The sequence below is a fragment of the Arvicanthis niloticus genome, chromosome 24 (genome assembly GCF_011762505.2).
Source record: "Arvicanthis niloticus isolate mArvNil1 chromosome 24, mArvNil1.pat.X, whole genome shotgun sequence".
Classification (NCBI taxonomy): Eukaryota; Metazoa; Chordata; class Mammalia; order Rodentia; family Muridae; genus Arvicanthis; species Arvicanthis niloticus.
Genome location: NC_133432.1, coordinates 15,844,922 through 15,865,945, shown reverse-complemented (window position 1 = coordinate 15,865,945; position 21,024 = coordinate 15,844,922). Strand labels below are relative to the sequence as shown.

Sequence of the window (21,024 nt, the reverse complement as noted above, 5' to 3'; positions counted from 1 at the left end):
TGCATGTGTGTGTGTATGTATGCATGTGCGCATATGTGTGTCTGTGTGTGTCTGTGTGTGCATGTGTGTTTGTCTGTGTGTGTGTCTGTGTGTATACATGCATGTGTGCATGTGTGTGTGTCTGTGTGTATGTATGCATGTGTGCATATGTGTGTCTGTGTGTGCATGTATGTTTGTCTGTGTATGTGTCTGTGTGTATGCATGTGTGTGTGCGTGCGTGTGTGTGTGTGTGTGTGTGTGTGTGTGTGTGTGTGTGTGTGTTGAAGCCCATGGCTTTGTGATCACCAGGCCAGCACTCTGCCATTAAGCAGGCCATGTCTTTGAGCACATGGTCCTCAGGTCCTTGTGGGGCTCCTCTCTCCAACTCAAATCTGTAAGTCTTTGCTGGTCAGTCACATGGCCATGCCTGACCTGTGCTGGTGTGGGCAGGGGGAAGTCCTTGTAGGTGGCTGTCAGCTGGCAAACCAACAGTTGCTAAGAGAGAACCCATCTCTCCTGAGCTGCCTCCCAGCCAGGGCTAATCCACTTGTCTGGCCTTTGTCACGTCTCTCCATCTGCTGGGGAGAGAGCCAAGCCAGGCAGAAAGAGCCGAGAGCCTGGTGCTCTTATCCAGCTGTATACCCAGCATCTTCCACAGTGCCTGGCACACGGCAAGTGCCCGATACGTGGGTGCTGTGACTGTGAATGACCCACATGTACCCTGGAGACCTTCGGCAGTGTGATGCCGAGCCAGACAGGACTCCTGACAAAGTGCTCGCTGTCAGGCTCCATGTCAGACTCCTCCCGCTGCAGACCACCCTTAGGAAGATGCTTACGCCTTTACCCAAAGGGTCCCGTCCTGCTTCTACAGCCAGTCATTCCTCTCCTCACAGACGGCACTCAACCACATCTTGAGTTTTGTTTTGTTTGTTTTGTTTTTTTGCCAGACAGAGATTTGAAGTTTCTAAAAGGCGACATCTCTCTATCTGCATCCTGTGTGTCTTTGTCGGCTACAGGTTCAGGTTCAGTTGCTGAGACAAAGAGCCCCTGGTTAAAGCGAATAAGAGTTCATTTTCGCCGGGCAGTGGTGGCGCACGCCTTTAATCCCAGCACTTGGGAGGCAGAGGCAGGTGGATTTCTGAGTTCGAGGCCAGCCTGGTCTACAGAGTGAGTTCCAGGACAGCCAGGGCTACACAGAGAAACCCTGTCTCAAAAAAAAAAAAAAAAAAAAAAAAAAAAAAAGTTTATTTTCCTATGACACGGGATTCCTGTGGGGCAGCTAGACCAGGGTCAGTGGCAGATCTGTCCCACTGTTATTTGGGGACCTGGGTGCCTCCAGGTGGCTCTTCTGTCATCTCTGGGACAAAGTCATTCCCCACAGAGTGGAAGTACCCTAGGATCGGGGAGATGAGGGCCCAGGGGTTTGTTGGGGGAGGAGGTTGCACCCAGCAGAGGGTAGAAACAAGTCTGTGTCTGGGTGTCACCAGTGTCCCCCCTGATGGCCAGCACAGCTGGGCTCCTAAGGAGTTGGGACTGATTCCAGGTTGGATCCAAGAATCGAGAAAGATGGCCACACCTCAGGGATAGAGGAGGGGCTGGGTGGGAGAGAGGCCTGGAGACTCATATGGCATGCTAAGGTGGAGACCTAGAATCTGTCCCCAAGGCTGCTGGACAGGCAATTGGTTCTATGGTTCTGATCCCAGGTATCTCAGGGAACTCAGTGACCAACAGCATGCCTGGGATGTTTGATGTGGACCCCTGATGTGTAGGACCCTAAACAAGGCTGAAGCAGAATTGTCCTCCACCCTAGAGAACAAGGGTCTGAGACTGGTGCTGTCAGTGGGAAAGAAACCCAAACCCAGGCCCAGGTTGTGGCCTGCGTGTATACCTAAGGCCTTGATAGACAGCTTTATTGTATGAGGCATCAGGGGCTCAGAGAGGTCGAGTCACTGCCCTATAGACACACAGTATGGTCATTCTAAATAAAACTGGGATTTGGAATGGGCTTTTATGTCCAGCTGACCCCAGGAAAGTGCTGCTGGGTATGTGGTCCTGTGTGTCCTTGCTTTGTGTATGTGTATGGAGGGGCTGGACACAATGTCAGAAGGGGAACCAGGGTGGTAGAGAGTTCTGGATGCCCAAGGAGACAGATGTCTGTGAGTATTACATAGGCCTGTCAGCCAGTTTACAAGGTCTGTCAGACTAGTTCGGCAGAATTTTCTAGAAAGTTCTAGAAGCCTTTAGAAGGGCTTCTCTAGAAGTCTCTAGAAGGGCTCTCCATCCACAGGTATTTCAAAAGCAAGGATCTTGTTTCCTAAATCTGACCCCTCCTACCCTGGGCTGGGCTGGAAGCAGCTACTGAGTTTCTGGAGGTACCTGCCTGGGACAGAGGGGGAAAGGCTGCACAGGGCAGCTGTTCAGCCCATGTGAGCCAAGCCTGCCAATTTACCTCCCTGAGCCTTGGTGCCTTCCCCTGACTTGAGGGTAATGGAGATCACAGTACTGTAGGGGTACTTCTGAGAGAGAGAGAGATGAGAGAGAGAGAGAGAGAGAGAGAGAGAGAGAGAGAGAGAGAGAGAGAGAGAGAGGAGAAGGGGAAGGGGAAGGGGAAGGGGAAGGGGAAGGGGAAGGGGAAGGGGAAGGGGAAGGGGAAGGGGAAGGGGAAGGGGAAGGGGAAGGGGAGGAGGAGGAGGAGGAGGAGGAGGAGGAGGAGGAGGAAAAAAAAGGAGGAGGGAGGGAGGGGAAAGGGAGAGAGAATAGGGGAGGGAGAGAGAAGGGAGGGAGAGAGAAGGGGGAGGGAGAGAGGGAGAGGTAAGAAGAGGGAGAAGGAGAAGGAGGGGGAGAGGGAGGGGAGGGGAGGGGAGGGGAGGGAGAGGCACCAGGTCCATCACCAAGACTAAGCCTGACCTGCATTCATTTTCCTGCAAATGTTAGTTTGAAGTCACCCTCAAAGAGAAAGCCAGTGGCTCCCTGCCCACCCCCATCCATGGCAGCCACTGGTCCTCCTCTGTCCTCCTGGAGCCTCTCATAGAGATAGTTCACACATCACCTGGCTTGTGCAATACTGGATTTGCTGCTTTCACTTGGCATGACAGTTGAGTTTATCCATTTGGTAGCAGTCGTACTCTGAGGGCACCCAGTCATTCGGAAGCATGGCTAGGATGCCATTCATTCATTCTGCAGACATCGGCTTGTTTTCACTTTGGGCTCTTGTGTAATGCATAGCTGTATTTCTCTTGAGACCACCGACTTATAGGGTTAGATCATTCTTCCTTGGGACACTACCCTGCCCAGCTCTGGTGTCCCCAGCAGTCCCTGAAGGCAATGTTTGCCTCTGGCTGAAACCAGAATGAAACTATGGGGCTTCGGAGGACACCGCACAGAGAACCCAACTAGAGAGGCAGAGAAAGCACAGCTCTGTTACTCAACTAGGGTCCCCAGATGGGCAGCAGTGTCCCCTGGGGATGTGTTAGCGATGTTCTTGGGCCCTGGGTGACTCTGATCCTGGGACTCCCTCAGCCCTCCGGAATGCTCTGAACACACATCTCTGAAATGTGAGATTGTTTGTGTATTCACACTTGATACACCCTAAGAACAAGGTAGGGAGCCATGCCTCTGCACCAGAGGAGAGATCAGTAGTGTTAAACCAAAGAGAATGCTCTTTGGTGGTGGCACACGCTTTTAATTCCTGCAATCGGAGGCTTAGGCAGGTGGATCACTGAGTTTGATATCAGCCTGGTCTACAGAGTAAGTTCCAGGACAGCCAGGGCTATACAGAGAAACTCTATTTTGAGGGGACAAATGCAAAAAGGGAGGGGAGGAGAGGAAAGGACAGAAGGAAAACCCATAGGGACCCCTGAGCTCCAATCTATAAGCCCCCCATCCTCAGCTGACTCCCTTTAATCTTTGAATTTGGGGTTTGAGAAGGGAGGGGTATCTGAATAGCTGAACAGACTGCCTGTTGATTCTGCCGCTGACACCCATCCTACAAATGGGCAAACTGAGTCTTGCGGATGCTAGGTAACCACTCAAGTTTCTCAGGGAGTGGAATGGAGCCCCGAGTCTGGACTTTTCCTTTCCTTACTCCCTGTAAGGCTGGCACAGAGCCATTGGCTGTCATCCATTGTCAAGTTCAAGGCTTCCCACTGCATCCCTCCATGACAGTAGTCATGGATATTAAGGTGCTGGCTGGTACGGCATCCTTGTCTTCAGAAGTCCCCATGCTCAGTGGTGTGAAGGGTACTGCCCATGGGTCTCGGGACATTTGTCCCTTCACCCTGCTATGGCCAATGGCACCCGGCAGGTAGGGCTGAGCCCTGCACAGGTATCTGTTCTCCTCACCCACCCTCCCTCCCAGCAACCAGCCAGGAGCCCGATACCCACGGTGTGTCCTGAAATCTGAGTACAAGATCACTCCCTCCTTCTGGGGAGAGTGAAACCAACTCTGCTCAGCAAAAGGAGGCCAGGATCAAGCTCTAAAAGAGGCTAGCCAGCCACGCTTGCTCCGTGCCGATCACAGCCTGCCCTGGCCCTTCACCCTAGATTCTTACAGATGGGGAAGATAAAGCACAGAGAAGTCTGGAGATTGGCCCAGGGTCACACAGCTCAAAAGACAAGGAGCCAGACTCCAACCCCTGCTCTAGGCTCACCTCTCAAGTCACCAGGCTCTGCTTCCCATGGGTGTGGCTGGCTCTGGACTACACCAACCACCTTAAGGTGGTTTCAGGCATTCCTCACGTTCTCTCGGGTCAGCCAACGGGGGTGGGTGGCTCTCATCCATGCCTAGCCTAGGCCAACGAATGCCACAGCCCTGTAGCTCTTGGTCATTCTGAAACCCAGCAGATTGTGTTTCGCCTACTGGGGAGGGGGCAGGAGCTCAGTCACCCATTTACAATGGAGACTCTACCCAAGCAAGCGAGGGCAGGGTGAGCAGAGTTGTGGGTCGTGGTGTCCCTGGCACAGCTGGGAGCTGGCCTGGCCTGACCTGCCTCTTTCTCTTACTGTGGCCCCGCCTCCCTATGGTCTGGGAGTCCCTTTCCTAAGGGGTCACTCTAAAGTAACCTGGAGCCTCTTGGTTCACAGAACTGTGTCCACCACTGAAAGCTGGTGTCTTTCTTGAAAAGATTCTGTCACCCATCCCATCCATCTACCAACTTACTTACCCACCCATTTCTCCATCCACCAATCCATCCATCCACCCATCCACCCATCCACACATCCATCCATCCATCCATCCATCCATCCATCCATCCATCCATCCACACATCCATTCATCCACCTATCCATCCATCCATCCATCCATCCATCCATCTATCCACTCACCCATCCATCCACACATCCACACATCCATCCATCTACCTATCATCTATCCATCCATCCCTCCACTCATCATCCATCCACCCACCTAGCCATCTAGTCATCCTTCTATCTATCCATCCATCCATCCAATCATCCATCTGTCTACCTTTTCCCCCTCCTTCCTTCCTTTCACCTACCCGAGAATCAAACCAAGCCAGAGCTAAACATGGTGACACACGTCTGTAGTCCTGGAATGCATGAGGCTGAGGTGGGAAGATTCTCCATCAAGATTCTGTCTCAGAAAAACCAAAATATAAATAAAACAAACAACAAAGCAGTGGAAATGGTGACAGGGAGTCCTGTTGGTGTCTGTGGCCTGCTGACTGCCTGGATCCAGGCAGGCCCCAAATTGGAGAACTCCATCCAGGTGCTCAGGGACATGAGCCAGTGAAGGGGTCTTGTCACTGAGGAGCAGGCCTTCCCTCTCCATCATTCCATAAGACAGTTCCCACACTCTGCCTGTGGACACTGTGCCTGTGGACACTGCATCCATGGACACTGCATCCGTGGACACTGCATCCATGGACACTGCATCCATGGACACTGCATCCATGGACACTGCATCCGTGGACACTGCATCTGTGGACACTGCGCCCGTGGACACTGCATCCGTGGACACTGCATCCGTGGACACTGCATCCGTGGACACTGTGCCCGTGGACACTGCATCCATGGACACTGCGCCCGTGGACACTGCGTCCATGGATACTGCATCCGTGGATACTGCATCCGTGGATACTGCATCCATAGACACTGCATCCGTGGACACTGTGCCTGTGGAGGGGGGAGTCATTGCTACTCCATTCCAATAAGGAGAAACTGAGGCACAAGAAACATTCAGAGCCTGACAGCTATTTGTTTCCACGTTGATGATCTCTGAGAGGATGACGGTCGATGGAGGCGAGGCGACCCCATCTACAGGAGCCTGGATATGGGAGGGAAGGCCACTGGGGGTGGTGCAGCTTGGGACAAGCACCTGGCCCCTGGGGACAGCTCTGTCATGTCACTGCTGCCTCAGTTTCTCCTTCATGAAACCTAAGGCTTGTGGTGACAGTGAAACAGACAATGGTAGAAAATAGGGTGTCTACCCATGATGCCCAAAGCTCTGCCTACACCCTCAGGGTTTATCTGCAGAGTTACCCTAGGGCCAGCTTGCTGTTTCTACCCAGTTTCCCTCCATGAGAGGAAGGAACAGTGTTCCTGGTGGGAGGGAAGGCATGCACAGAGGACCGCTTTTCTATGCGCCGTGCCCAGTGCCTGTGGGATGGGACACTGCACAGTGCTATCTTGCCACTCCAGAGTGCTGCTCCTTGTGGGTTCACAGATGACAAAGGAAGTGTGAAAACAGCAGGTGACCCGTCTCTGCTTGTCTCAGGTGGCAAGTGGCAGGTGACAGGAAATAAAAGGCAGAGCCTGCTGTTGATGGTGTCTACCAGCCCCACAGGAGCCTTGTGAACTGAGGTAACAAGCAGGCTGTGTGGTTGTCCTTGTAATCAGTCGTCGGGAGGGGTCTCCCCTCTGTCTCCTCCCACTGTGAAGCCCTCCCCACAGCCCGCAGCTGTGGAAAATGCCGATTCTGCCTTTTCCTGAGCAAGACCCCAGTGACTTTCTACGGACGAGCTGCTTCCTGTCCCCGAGATGACTCAGATGGATTCACCGGGGTGGAGGGAGGGGTGTGTGTGGAGGGGAGGCTGCAGCTGCCATCCTGCATTAATCTGGAAGTGCTGGCTCAGGAGGCGGAGTTGCTGACCTCTCCAAGGTCACCACCTCTCTCCACTCTCTTGGGCTTCTCTTTCCTCTAGGTCTCAAGAGGACTCTAACTGAAGAAGCCACACATACACACACCCAGAGGTGTCTGTAGTGGCCTTTAGGGACTCTGCAGAGGCTCTTCTGTCTCCCAACCCCCCACCCCCTTCCAGTAACAGCAGTTAGAGAGAATGCATAGGGAGATGTCTCTTCTGTTGTTCAACCAGTAAATTATTCAATCAACAAACCTCCACACTCATCTATCCCTAAGGGAGGTGTCAAGCTAAGAGCTTATGGTAAGAAGTAAAATAAAGGCATTGTCTTCCCTGTCAAAAGAATTCCAGCCTCCCAGGAGACCTGTTTACAGAGAAAGGAAGCAAAACCCTTTAGCCAGTTTTGGCCAAAGGGAATTGAATAGTCACCGAGTCATGTGACTAAAAAAAATTAAGTCTGTACTTTCAGGTATGGCTTGATCCAGGCACTCAAAACATTTTCCAGGGGCTGGGGAGACAGCCCCCATCAATAAAGCTCTTGTTATGCACAAATAGGCCTTGAGTTCAGTATCCAGAGCCTACATGAGAAGCCAGGCATGACAACACATGTAAGAGGCGGACACAGAAGGGTCTATGGGGCTCACTCACATGGAGACAATCAGTGAGAGACACTGCCTCAAAAGATAAACTAGAAAGAACATGTGATGGTCTTCAATCCCAGCAGCAGAGGCAGGTGGATCTCTGTGAGTTCAAGGCTAGCCTGGTCTACAAAGCAAGTTCCAGGAAGCATCAGATGTATGACAGGGAAGGAGGGCCGTGGGGAGTCCTCCCAGTCCTTTCCTAGCTTCTTGGCTTGGAGCTGTGTGACTTTAGGTGGATGGAACAACTTCTCTGGTCCTCCTTTTTCTCACCAGTAAAAAGTTAGTCAATAGTCGGACCCATGCCTTTTTCTGGGCTGGGACCATCCTTGAACGTTGCTGCCCTGGCTTTGAACTGGTCCTGACCTGTTTCCACTGCCCTAAGCGGAGGTTGCCTAGCTGGGCTGGCAGGGCTCCCTGCCTTTAGTTTGTTCAGAGAGAGAAAGAGAGGCTCTCCCTTATCTGGGTGTGAAATGGAATCTTTCCTGATGACTCAGACTTCAAAGCTTCAAAGGACGGGGTGTGACCTTCTGGGCTGGGACCTTCTGGGCTGGGCTTCCCACAGTAAGAAAGCCTTGATAGTGGGCCAAGGAGGCTGGCTTCTCCCTTTGGCTTGGCTTAGAGAAGGCCAGGCACCCTTCTCGCACTGCACCAGAGGCTCCTATCAAAGCCTTCCATCAGGTCCCAGAAACAAAGCTTACTGGCATCCCCTTTCCACCCCACCCGTCCTCAGCACATCCTCCTGTCTTCCCAGAGACAGCCCACTGCTGTGTTTGATGATTTAACCCTCATTGTCTATAGAGGACAGATTGTGTGGTCAGAAGTAAGCAAGATGGCGTCTGCCATTGTGGGGACTGTCCCCCATCCCTGGACCCACTCAAGACACTAAGCTCCTGTGTACCTCCTCTCCCCCTAATCACTAGTCTGCTCTCTGTCACAGCTTTTGTGAGTTTGACCTTGAATTCCTTCCTCCTCCTGCCTCTACCTACCTTGGGGTGCCAGACCATTGGGTGTTCAAGGCCAGTGGGCCACACCCAGCACCAGCCCTAGGATGCCCCTGGGTGCTAGTACCCCTCCCTTGTTGACTACCTTAGCCTGCCAGGATGGCTAGAGGGGCACCAGCATTCTGTGAGGAACAGTGTACACACTTGGCTGGTCCCTAGGAAGAGCCCGCCTCCTCCTACTCCATTTGACTGGGAATTCAAGCCCGCAAGCCATGTAAGCTTCAGCGAGGTGTGAACCATAAATCCCCCGATATGTTCCCGCTGGCCTGGCCCAGGCTTGTAGACTTGGCCCGCTGTCCAGCTCATTCTAAAATGTACTGTGATGTTCCCACAGAGGGAAACAAGAAAAACACTTTTTCTTCAAGATTTGTTTTTATTTTGTGTATAAGTGGCTTGTTTGCAGGTTAGTCAGCGTACCACATACATGCAGTACCATCAAAGGCCAGAAGAGGGCGCTGCATCCCCCCAGAACTGGAGTTACAAATGGTTATGAACCAGCATGTGAGTGCCCAGAATTGAGCCTGGACCTACCGAAAACTAATCCATGTTCTTAACCACTGAACCATCTCTCCAGTTCCACAGCGACAGGCTGAGCAACAGAAGCCAGCCTGTCCCTGAGACCTTACAGGTCCCCCTCCCGCTCTCCCTGCCCTGCTTCCTGAACATAACGCAGAATCCTGTTACAGGTTCTTTGCACTGGCTGTGGCCTCTGCCTATTTGGGGACACATGTCCCCAAATCCAGATGTGACTCCATAACGCACTGCTGCCTTCCAGCCTTGGCCCAAATGTCACTTTTCCAAGAGACCTAAAAAGACCCCTTCCATAACCCTCACACAATGTGCATGTGGGGTACGTCTGAACATACCCCAAGATGGATGAGCCTCAACTATTACATAGGACTGAGGGTGTTGCTTAAAAGAAGAGAGCTTTTTTTTAGAATGTATGAAACCCTGAGTTCAAACCTGAGCCCTGAAGAAGGAGGAGGAGGAGGAAGAAAAGGAGGAAGAAGGAGAAAAGGAAGGGAGAGAGTTAAGTGACGAAGATCAGATAAAGACCTGCATGGCTCCATTGTCATGAATAATTATATATAATCGTATAAACTGTCTGCTTACAGCTGTATCAACAAGGGTCCCAGCCACCAGCCACATGCGTAGAACCCCTGAACTCTGACTGCAAAACAGAGAAAAAGAATTTTATGTGATACCTTATTTTAATGAATTTCAGTAAAAGTCAAAGAGTAAAAGTCAAAGAGGCCGAGTGTGATGGCTTGCAGAGCGGTCTCAGAAATCTGGAGCCTGAGGCAGGAGGATGGCCATGAATTCAAAGGCAGCCAGGACTATGGAGCAAGTTGCTATTATCAACCGCTTCTCCCCATTAAAATTAAATCAGAAGATGTCTCTGGTGATATGGACATGAATACTGACAGTGAAGGATATTTAGGGTCTGCGTGCCAGGGAAGTGTTCATCTCTGTAGGATAGTTCAGCACTGTTAAGTTGCACATGCATGTGAGTGTCTTCCTCTGCATCATTCATTCATTCATTCATTCATTGTGTGCATGTACCGTGGGACACATGGAAAGATCTAAGGACAACGCTTAAGCGTCCGGTCTCTTCCTCCATCACAGGGGTCCCAAAGGATTATCAGGCTTTTCAGCAAGCACCTTTACCCAGAGAGTCATCTCTCCAGACCTGACCTTTAAGATAGGGTCTCTCATCAAACCTAGAATTCATTAGTTCAACTAGGCTGGCTGGCAAGTAAACTGCTGGGGTCTGCCGTCCACCACCTCCCTGGCACTGGGTTCATAGTCCTATAAAACACCTGATAATTCTGATCTTCTCAAGGCTGTGGGTCCCCGGCCCTGGGGTTCCTATGGGCTATAAGGGATGGTGATGGGCAGCTTTTACATACAGATTCCAAAATCTCAATATGGACAAATGCTGGTGAATATCCCAGAGACAGATTTTTTTTTTTTTTTAAAGAAAAGAATCTGTTTCTTTTTTATTTTATGTGCACTGGTGTTTTGCCTGCATGTGTATCTGCCTATCTGCCTGAGGGGGTTGGGTACATTGGAACTGGATTTACAGACAATTTTGAGCTGCCATTCCGATGCTGGGAATTGAACCAGGGTCCTCTGGAAGAGCAGCCAGGGTCTTAACTACTGAATCATCTCTCCAGTCCTCAGGGACAGTTCATAGGTGGATCCAGATCAGACAGTCACTTATGGGGTTGAATTGGATTATAATGACTTTAAAATTATCCGCACCTGGCGTCTGTCTATTCCCGTATCTTGACATGACAGCTGGTTTGTTTTAATCCTGCCCAGGTCTGCGATTTGACCTCCGTGAACACGGCTCACTGGCAGACCTACCTGCCAGCCTTTCTTCATCACACCCCCCTCTGCCCTCGCTGGATTCTTTGTGTGCTGAGCCTGTCATCCAGAGTCCCCAGGCACAGGAGGTCACCTACAGCCAAGTAACCTCCACTCCTTGCTCTTTGCCTGCCCATAGCTGACTGGGCAGGTGTCCCTCTGCTGGCTGAGGGCAGCAGCTGAAGATCAGATCCATCAGGAGGGACCTGCAGTGTCCTTCCTTGCTTAGGAAACACAATCAATACTGCATGAACCACTTCTCCTGGTGCAGGTGCCACCAACTAGGACACGGAATCAAACTAGGATGCTGGTGACATCTCTGGGCTCCCTGGCTGCTTAAATTTGTTTTAAAAACTGTGGTTTGCCTCAATAGAGACAACAAGAAATGGCCACTTGAGTTATCTGTAAACACCCAGTTCCACAGATGGACTGCCTTGCCAATGATGTACAGCTGTCTCTGCAGGCTGCTTCCAGAACCTTCATCCTCCTAGTTCAGTGGCTTAAAGCCTCAGGTAAGGAGGTTACTGGAGAAAGAAGTTAAGGAAGGAGTGTGGGAGAGGCCAGGAGCCCAGTATGGATCACAACCTAGAAGCTGAGACTGAAGAGATAGCCCAGTGGTTCAGAGCACTGGATGATCTTCCAGAGATCAGTTCCCAGCACCCACATGGCAACTCATAACCATCCTTAACTGTAGTTCCTGAGATGTCTGGCGCCCTCTTCTGTCTGCATCAGAAACTGCACACAAGTGGTGCATATACACACGAGTCACAAATAGGCAGTCCTGGAGAGTATGCTATAGGAGCTGAGCTGGCAGTGACGGGTGCACAGGATGGGGTTTCTCTGTGTCCTGGAACCCATTCTATATACCAGGCTGGCCTCGAACTTAGAGATCTACTTGCCTATGCCTCCAGAGTGCTGAGATTAAAGGTGTCCACCACCACCAGCCAGCAGCCATGCTGGGCTTAAAGGTATACACTACCACTGCCCATGTCAGCCCTGGTTTTCATGGGGCAGGGTGAATCTGGCCCCCCTCTCAGCCCGAAGGAACTGACCTCAACTCTAGGGCCACTGACCAGGGACCAAACACAGCAGCTCTCTGCTCCTCCTGGGTCCAGCCTGGTTTTAGTTGGCCGATCAGGATGAGTTAGGCCCCTTTGCAGAGACATTGACATTCTCGGAGATTTTTTTTTTTTTTTTTTTTTTTTTTTAAGTTCAACAGGAACGCTGAGTAAGCGGCAGATGGAGAACAGCAAGCTATCTTCTGTCTCTGGTCTGTGTTAGCATTATGTCGACAGCAAGCCAGGCAACGCGTTTTTTGTTCGGAGACAGACCCCCAAGGACTGGTCCTGTTCAGCTGCCAAGAACCACAAGACCTCGTGAGTCAACCAAGTATTTTGACTTCAACCTGAGCCAGGTTCTTGTCTATAGACTGAGCCAATCATGGTCCTCAGTCTTTGGGGTTCTCCTAGGTTAGGGGAGTCCCCTGTGTACATGGACTCGGTGGTATAAAGGCATCTTAGGGAGGCAGGGATGGGGTTGGTGGGCCAGGGCTTCCATGAAGTATCTGACTATAAGCCTGGACAGCTCTTGGGCTACTGTGTCTGGGAACATCTTGTGGCTCCAACCCCAGGACATCTAAGCATGGCCGTTGAGAGAGATGGATCTGTCATGGTTTGGGCCTGCTCCTAATAGGCTCATATGTTTGGACTTTTGCCCCCCCCCTCCAGTTGGGGGTGCTGTGAGATTCTGTGGGACCTTGGGGACCTGTGGTCTAGCTGGCTCAGTGAGCATACCTTGGTTGTGTTCCCTTCTGGTTATGGCCAGAGCTGTTCGTGTCCTGATTAACTACGGTGAGAGAAGCTGCATACACTCACGCTACCACAGACAAAGCCAGTCACTGTGGCAGTCCCTTCTGTGACGATTGTGAGCCAAAACCAACCCCCCCCACCCCCCGCATGCTGTGCACCTGGCTGTAGCCCACACAGCTTCTCCCTCATCTTGTTCTCAGTCAGGAGAAGGTGGGTTTTGCTTCCGTAACAAATGACCCCTGAATCCCAGCTCGTGATAGACAGAGCAGTGACTACTGTAAGGGACCTGCCAGGGGCTGAGAAGGCAGCTTCGCGGGCAACACATCACTGTGAGGTGGGAGATTCAGGTCCCCAGTACCTGGGGGGGAAAAAGCCTGACATGTGTGCTGGCAACTCACCTGTATAACCCCATCAGTCAGAGATGGAGCTGGGCGTTCCTCAGAGCAAGCAGCTAGAGAAGCTGGGATCAGTGAGCTCTGGGTTCAAAATTGGAGATCCTGTCTCAACATATTCAGTAGAGAGTAACGAAAGAAAATGGCACTGTCACCCTCTGCATATCACATACCTTTACACATGCACACCATACACCCAGCTACTCATCCCCGCGCCCCCCCCCCACGCAAAGGATGTGAACCTCACTAAATAAATCTTATACTATGTCTCCCCCCCATCCCCACTCCAGTCTTGCTTTATAGCTCAGGCTAGCTTCAAACCTACAACCTTCTTGCCATCACCTGCCAAGTGCTGGGATTAGAGACATGAATCACCATACCCAGCTTAGTATTCATTCTCAAAATGTTACACCACCTCTGAGTCACTCCCCCAGAGAATCAGAAGGGAGTGGCTCACCTAGGCATCTTTACTAAATTGCTCTCCTTACCTACTGTGGGATGAAGAAGGAAGCTCAGAGAGGCCGGGTACCTTGCTCAAGGACACGCAACAATGACATCTTCCCCATGTCCTCAAGAAAACCTTCTCTTGCTGAGCGTGGTGGCACACACCTTTAAGCCCAGGATTCAGGAACCAGAGGTAGGAGGAGATGGAACTCAGGGTTTGAGACCAGCCTGGTGTGTATAGCAACTTCCAAGACAGCCGGGGGAGGGCTACATGTTTCAAAATAAAACAAAAACAACCTTCGTCTCTCCTTTTGCTCTAGATAAATCTCACGTTTATTCTGGGACACACACACACATACATGCATGCACACACGTGAACACAAGCCTGCTTGCACACAGGATGGTAATTTGGGGCAGGAGGGACCTGGGGGCCTCTCTTATTCCCTCTTAGGGACTGAGATCACTGTGGCTTCCTGTCCCCGTGGCGTGATTCATGGCGTGTCTAAGGTGCCCGCCCGCAGCGTGAGCTCATCCAGATCCTGTCTATTGTCTGAGACGCTCCAGGAGACACATCTGAAGCCGGGGATCACAGAGGCTGATTTATTACGCCAGCCTCCCCACGGCGGCGTAAGGCAGAGTCAGAGCTGCTGAGCTCAGAGAAAGAGCTGGTTGGCTTCTTAATCCCCAGAGGAGACAGAGCCCCGAGGCTGAGCCGAGATGAGCAAAGGTTCTGGATTCTCCAAGGCAGACAGCACATCCTGTTTCCTGCAGCGGGGGTCCCAGGAGGGAACTGAACGCCATGGGGTGGCAGATGGCTCATGGCATCTTGAACTTGCCACTGCTGGAGATGGGCCTCAGGCCCGCTTCTTGCAGCTCTCATCTCTGCCAAGCTGAACCATCTGTCTATGCCCCGGACTAAGGACTCAGGGTCACCCCTGGCTGCTTCTCCCCGCCCCCCTCCCCCGCCTGTTCTGTAACCAATTCATTAGCCAGGACCACAGTTCCTGGTTCCAACCACCTTTGTTGCCCGGACCCATGCACTAATCCAGTCGTCTGGATTTCCAGTGGCCACCCCTCCCCCACCAGCTCCAATCTCTCTGTTACAGCCTAAAGCATCTACTTCTCTGCTCTAAAACCTCCTGTGACTGTCACCTTCCTCAGAGCAAAGATCCTGGATGCCCTCCCCTCACACCAGCAGGCCCCTCCCTTCAAACCAGCAACCCTGCTTCCTCACAGGGGTGACCCCTTTTGCCCTTCACATCTGCCTTCCTGAAGGCGCCAAGGTTTTTGGAGGCAACCCTGCCTCCGGGCCTGAGCTGCTCCCAGCTGGAGCTCACCTCTCTGTAAGTGCAGGCAAAAATCAGATCTTCTTGCTTGGGCCTCTCCAGCTGGCTGTCCCTCTGTGCCCGGAGGGTCGCCCTCCTCCCCCCCCCCCAATGCATTTTTCCAGGCTTGCTCAGGATTGCGGCCTGTTACCAGCTCACTGACACACAGTGGGTCTCTCTGTCTACCAAATGTGTACATTTAGACCCACAGTTAGCCAGGCATGGGGAGGCTCAGGTTCCAGTAGAAAGCAGACGCAAGTTACAGTTGAGCACTGGGTTCGGGAAGGCAGCTGGCCCCTGGCGTGGCCTCCTATGTGGCCGAGACTGGGATCCAGGAAGTGGAACCGGAATGCAGTGTGCTTCCCAATTGGCTCCAAATCTGTTCCACAGCCAGGGCCAGGCGCTGTGTGATGCTGGGTCAGTTTCAGAACTTCTCTGAGCCTCGCAGTGCACAGGACTGTTATAGTTTGCTCTCAGGATGGTGATGAGACCAGGCTGGGAGTATATCCCGTTTTCATGTCTTCCCCTGGGAGAAAGAGAAGACAATTCTTCCTGCCTCTGTGCCCAGGGTCGGTAGCTGCTGTGACTGAGTTGAGGCCCAGCCTTAGACCCCTGGCCCTCCTGCTTCCTAGCCTTCTCTCTATATGAGCAAGCCTCTGGCCACAGGACCTTTGCACCTGCTGGACTTGGTCTGTAGTCTTCTTCTTTTCCCCCACCCCCCTAGCCACCCACCCACCCACCCACTCCACCACCACCACCACACATATTGAGTCCCTTGGGAGCCTCCCTCTTCCTAGGCTTGGCTGACTCCCTGCTGCGGGTCTCCATGCTCTGAAAAAAGAAACTCTATTTAAGACACGAAGAGCCGGGGGAAGAGAAGGGAGTTGTACCACATGCTCTGACACAGAAACTCAGCTAAGAAGCAGCCAGCCCCCAGATGGCAAGAGGCCCCCGTGGGAGGCAGCTGCAGCTGTCACACGCACAGATGGGAGGCGGGACACTGGGTGCCTGGCCGAGGGAGGGGTGTAGCTGGGGCTCAGCAGCAGAGCTGGAGCTGAAGAGAGGTGATCTGGGAGGGGTGCGGCAGGGGTGCGTGCGGCAGGGATGATTTCACAGAACAATGGCTGCTCCGTAAACGTCACATGCAAACACACACACACACACACAAACACACGCACACATAGGGACATACACACACGCACGCGCACACACACCAGATACATACACACGCACGTGTGCACATGTGAACACACATAAACACACACATATATACACACATGCATGCACAAACGCTCTGACTTCCGATGGGTGAGCCCTGGTGCAGGGCAGGTGCAGGACCAGCCTGAGGCTTCCTTCTGTCCCCTTTTCCCAGAAAGTCTGTCCTGGGAAACCCCCTCTCTCTTGGCCCTGCCTCTGGAGCTGTGGGTTTGTCAGAGGTTATCTTTTTTCCTGGTGCTGAAGATTGAAGCCATGACCTTATGCTAAGCAGAGATTCCACCACTGAGCTATGGTTCTCTCTCTCTCTCTCTCTCTCTCTCTCTCTCTCTCTCTCTCTCTCTCTAATTATTTTGATTTCATGTATATAGGTGCCTTGCCCGAATATATCTCTTGCTATGAGTATGTAGTGTCCACAGAGATCAGGAGCGGGAGTCTGACACCTTGGAAGTAGACCCTCAGATGGTTGTGAGCTAGCAGGTGGATGCCGGGACTCAAACCCAGGTCGTCTGAGAGAGTGTCCAGGTCTCCTCATCACTGAACCATCTCTCTAACCTCCAGTTGTTTTACTACATTTTGTTTTAAGGCAGGGTCTCACTAAGTTGACCAGGCTGCCCTGAACTCACTGTGTAGCCTGGGCTGGCCTAGAATTGGTCCCCCAAGTAGCTAGAATGTCAGCCTACCCCATCAGGTCTGGGCCTGGCTGTGGTTATTTCTCCTGATTGTATGTGTATGATGTGTCTATGGGGGCGGGTTGCATGCATGCCACATGGAGGTCAGATGACAACTTTGTGCGGGGAGATTCTCTCCCTTTCCTACTCACGGGTTCTAAGGATCAAACTGAGGTCTCTTGGCTCCCGTGGCAAGTACTTTTACCCATCAGCTGTGATGCTTAAAGCATGCAGCAGGGTGTCCCTTTAAGGTAGAATGCAGGAAGTATTGAGAATTGCTAACATCTCATGGAGAGGCTGCAAACATGACCCAGTCCTTAAGAAAGTATACAGCTCTCACAGAGGACCTGAGTTCAGGTCCCGGTAACCATATTGGACACCAACTCCAGGGAATCTGATTTGTTTGAGGTTTTGTGCACACAGATATACACATATATACACACACAAAAGACACATATAAATATATACACACTTATACACACACATGCACACCTACATACATACGCACATGTACACACATGCATATATATGCACACACAAACATACTAACATGTACACATGTTCATACGTATATACATATGCACACATACATACATATATACACATATACATACACACGTGTACACACATGCACACATATATGTGCACATACATACTTACACACATGCACATGTGTACATACATATATACACATACACATATGTACACATACATACTTACACATGTGTACATACATATATACATATACACACATACATATGTATAGATATACACACATATATATGTATATATATGCAGATATACATACTTACACATGTACACATACACACATATATATACACATACACACATACACATGTATACTTACATCTATACATATACACACATACATATGTACAGATATACACACATACATATGCATATATACATACTTATACACATATGTACACATACATATATGTACACATACACACATGCACATGTGTACATACATCTATACATATACACACATACACACATATGTACAGATATACACACATACATATGCAGATATACATACTTACACACATATGTACACATACACACATATATGTACACATACACACGTGCACATGTGTACATACATCTATACATATACACACATACACACATATGTACAGATATACACACATACATATGCAGATATACATACTTACACACATATGTACACATACACACATATATGTACACATACACACGTGCACATGTGTACATACATCTGTACATATACACACATACACACATACATATGTACAGATATACACACATACATATGTATACATATGCAGATATACATACTTACACACATATGTACACATACACACATATATATACTTACACACACTTCCTTAAATCTTTAATTTAAAAATTCTTATGTTGCAGAGAGTTCCCCAGACCCACATCCTGCTGGGTGAAGATGTGGGGGTGAGGCACGGGACACGGGCCTCATTTTTCTTCCCTGTGTCCCCTCTGTACTGGTTTAACGTCCATTATGGCCTGACTCTTGCTGCCCCAGCCTGGCATAGCCTGGCTCACCATGGCCCGGCTCTAGGCCACCAGGTGTCCTTCAGTTGCCAGGAGAACATCTGGTCTGGGAGCAAATGGCAGGAAGTCAGGCCTAGCACATTCCTGCCCTGTGGCCCCATTCACCCCAGATGAACCTCACCCTTTTAACGCTACACATCATGTGTCCCAGAGGGCTCTTAACCTCAAGAGCCACTTACCAGCCACTTGGCCAGAAGGCCGCACCTGGAAGCTGTCAGGCTAAGGTGAGGGGACCAGGAAGAAGGTATGGATAAAAGCCCAGGGTCCTGGTGGTGGCAGTAGACAGAAATGTCTGAAGCAGTGGTCCCAGATTCCATGCACCAGCCACCCTCTCCACGGAGGACAGCGCTGGATACAGACTTGAAACCCCAGTGGGCTTGGCAGGCTCAGGGTGAATCAGTTTCGGATCCCTTTGTGGCCTTTGCCTCTGTCTGGGGTGAAGCCTGCCAGGAGGGCTTCTGAGCCTCACAGCTGCACAGCTTCCCCTCCCCCTCCCCTGCATCCAGATTCCACATCTCCTGTGCCATCCAGCAGGAGGCAGGGCACACGGGGGGGGGGGGGGGAGTAGTTTATGTGGGGTCACTCACCTCTCCACAGGGAACTTCTGGGGCCTTCCCTCCTGTGTTAGTTTCTTCCCTCCCCATCTCAGCCCCGCCCCTGCAATCCAGGGAAGCTGGACTCAGAGAGGGTAGCAGCTGGACTAAGATCACACAGCAAGGTGAGATGACACACTGTGTCCTTGAGGGACAGGGCACTGGACCTTGGGTGATGGCAGGATGGGTCAGGGGAGGCCAATGGCCAGGCAGAGGTCTATGAGCTCAGACCAAGAGAGGAGTCACCATGAACCCTTCAGCTGAGCCCACACGGGAGACAGGTCTGAGTAGAGCCATGGTGGGATTGACTGAAGTCCCTTCCAGTGTCCCATGGCCAAGGGGCCCTGGAGGGGTCCTGGAGGGGTCTGTAGCAGTCCCACTGTGCAATGTTTGTGTTACACACTGCACAAAAGCAACTGGTGTTCTCTCTCTCTCTCTCTCTCTCTCTCTCTCTCTTTCTTTCCTTCTTTCTGAGACAGAGTTTCTCTGTGTAATCCTGGCTGTCCTGGAACTTGCTCCTTAGACCAGGCTGACTTCAAACTCTCAGATCCACCTGCCTCTGCTTCCCGAATACTGGGATTAAAGGTGTACCCCATCACCACCACCAGGGTTACAAAAGCAGCTTCTGATGAGGCAGCCAGAGGAGATCACTCCTTTGCTTGCCCACACACTCTGGAAGAAGTATGTCTTTGGGTGGGAGTGGGGCCGTCATGTGTTACTCCCCTCCCCCAGGAAGCAGGTATCATAGTGAGACACTGAGTAACCCAGTAGGGTGCAGGCATGGGGGTAGGAACTGTAGCTGTTCGGGGCACTGTAGGGAGAGGGATTTTCACACAGCTTACCTGACCCAGCATCCTCCTGAATCTCTAGATGTGGGCCACACAGGGCCACACAGAGAATCATAGAGTCTCTGCCTATGTTAAGGACAACCTGTTGAGGTTTGGGCTTTTTAATGCTAAATTCTGGGCCCCAAGGTCCGGTTGCCCTCAGGGATAAGAGAGTTGGTACCCAAGTGACATACCCAAGTGACACTATGTAACCTTGCTCCCCGAAAGTTTTTCCTGATTGGTGAATAAAGATGCCCACAGCCTATAGCTGGGCAGAAAAGAGATAGGCAGGGTTCTTGGGTTCCTGAACTTGGGGTCTGAGGAGAACCACGAAGGGGGAGGATAGAGGGGGAGAGGAGAAGATGCCATAGGTTAGGCGAATTATGAATGCATAGCCATGAGAGCTACCCAGATGGAATGTGGCAAATTGTAACTTGGGGTTATTGACGGGGAAGTAGATTCTAATAGCTTAGAGGGTGGATATCTGCCCAGCTCTCGTGCTGATTAAAGCTTATTATATATATATAAAGGTTGTATGTCTTTTATCTGGGAACTGATTGATCAAAGGAGGGTAGAAAACCCTGTTTGAGATTAAATAATTATGACCACTACAACCCCTACAACCCCTTTGCTCCCCTTTTTCTTCCAGCTCTGGCTCTCTTCATCCACCTGCTCCTGCCAGAGCATCCTTCCCCATGGAGCTCAAGGCCCAGCCAAGGTAAGCTGGCCATTGGGTACCACTTGACCTGAGGTCAGTCAGTGATGCAAGCTGGGCTACAGTGGGAGAGAGGCAGCTGCTGTTTGTCACCTGAAGCAGGGAGAGAACCTCTTGCTACTGACAGAAGCTCCAAAGAGCAGGAGCAGAAGTCAAATAGGTTTCATTTCATTTTTTTTATGTATATGGGTGTCTTGTCTATATACATGTCTGTGTACCATGTATGTACCATGTATAGCCCAGAGAGGTCAGAAGAGGGCATTGAATCCCTTGGACCTGGAATTATGGCCATGATGAGCCACCCTGTGGGTGCTGGGAATCAAACCCAGGTCCTCTGGGAGAGCTTTTAACAGACAACCTTA

At 51.2% G+C, this 21,024-nt stretch overlaps 1 long non-coding RNA gene across 1 annotated transcript; it reads right to left on the bottom strand.

The window, feature by feature from the left end:
* Positions 1-12,312: 12,312 nt before the first annotated feature.
* On the bottom strand, positions 12,313-14,638 carry LOC143437461 (uncharacterized). The gene is made up of 3 exons (XR_013106922.1): positions 13,777-14,638; positions 13,295-13,393; positions 12,313-12,442 (listed from the first exon to the last, which is right to left on the bottom strand). It is a non-coding gene; the product is annotated as an uncharacterized LOC143437461 (long non-coding RNA).
* Between the last annotated feature and the right edge of the window lie 6,386 nt (positions 14,639-21,024).